Below are 1,034 nucleotides of genomic sequence, written 5' to 3' on the forward strand. Positions count from 1 at the left end.
AATATGACCAAACAATAATCCACATTTTGAATATGATTGTTACATACTACATTGTAATTTAGAGTCCCCTCTTGCTTAAAATTACAACATAAACAGGCACTAATAAAAATGAATGTTGGAACTAGATTTTCATCCGGCCACTACTTTGTTGTCCCTTTTTTGTATCACCTAACTGTCTGGATATTTTGTGTTCTTGTCCTACTTTGTGTTTTACATATATATATATACTTTATTGAAAAGCAGCAAAAATATCACAAAAACTGTTACTCAGAGTTTCACGTTCCCGTTCGTCGGACAGTTTTGTGTAGAATGGAACAGAAACAAGGTTATAAGTAAACATATACAATAAGTTTAATGGGTACACATTTAAAAAATGGTTTGGTTTCATTGGTCTTTTTCAACTAACGGTCTTTACAATAACCGGTAGCATGCAATGAACAAATATTGGGTATAGAATCATCTCATAAAATTGAAGAAAACCTTAAATCAAAGAGTTTATAAATACATTTATCAATTAATACACTAAAAGTTATATGTGTTTAAACATTTTAAATTTTCATGTTGGATAACATATACATTTAGCAGTATATGCACATACTAAACCATCTATAATATACATATATACACTAAAACGTACAGACGTATATATATATATATGTATATAGCACCATTTGAGCGTGATCGTTACCAACATCGCCTTCCTGGCACTTGTGCCAGTGGCACGTGAAAAGACATTTGAGCGAGTTCATTGCCAGTATCACTGGACTGGCTCCTGTGCAGGTGGCACGTAAAATACACCATTTCGAGCGTGGCCGTTGCCAGTACCTCCTGACTGGCCTTCGTGCCGGTGGCACGTAAAAGCACCCATTACACTCTCGGAGTGGTTGGCATTAGAAAGGGCATCCAGCTGTAGGAACTCTGCCAAATCAGATTGGAACCTGGTGTAGCCATCTGGTTTCACCAGTCCTCAGTCAAATTGTCCAACCCATGCTAGCATGGAAAGCAGACGTTAAACAATGATGATGATGGTATAT

The sequence above is a fragment of the Octopus bimaculoides genome, chromosome 4 (assembly GCF_001194135.2).
Source record: "Octopus bimaculoides isolate UCB-OBI-ISO-001 chromosome 4, ASM119413v2, whole genome shotgun sequence".
Lineage (NCBI taxonomy): Eukaryota > Metazoa > Mollusca > Cephalopoda > Octopoda > Octopodidae > Octopus > Octopus bimaculoides.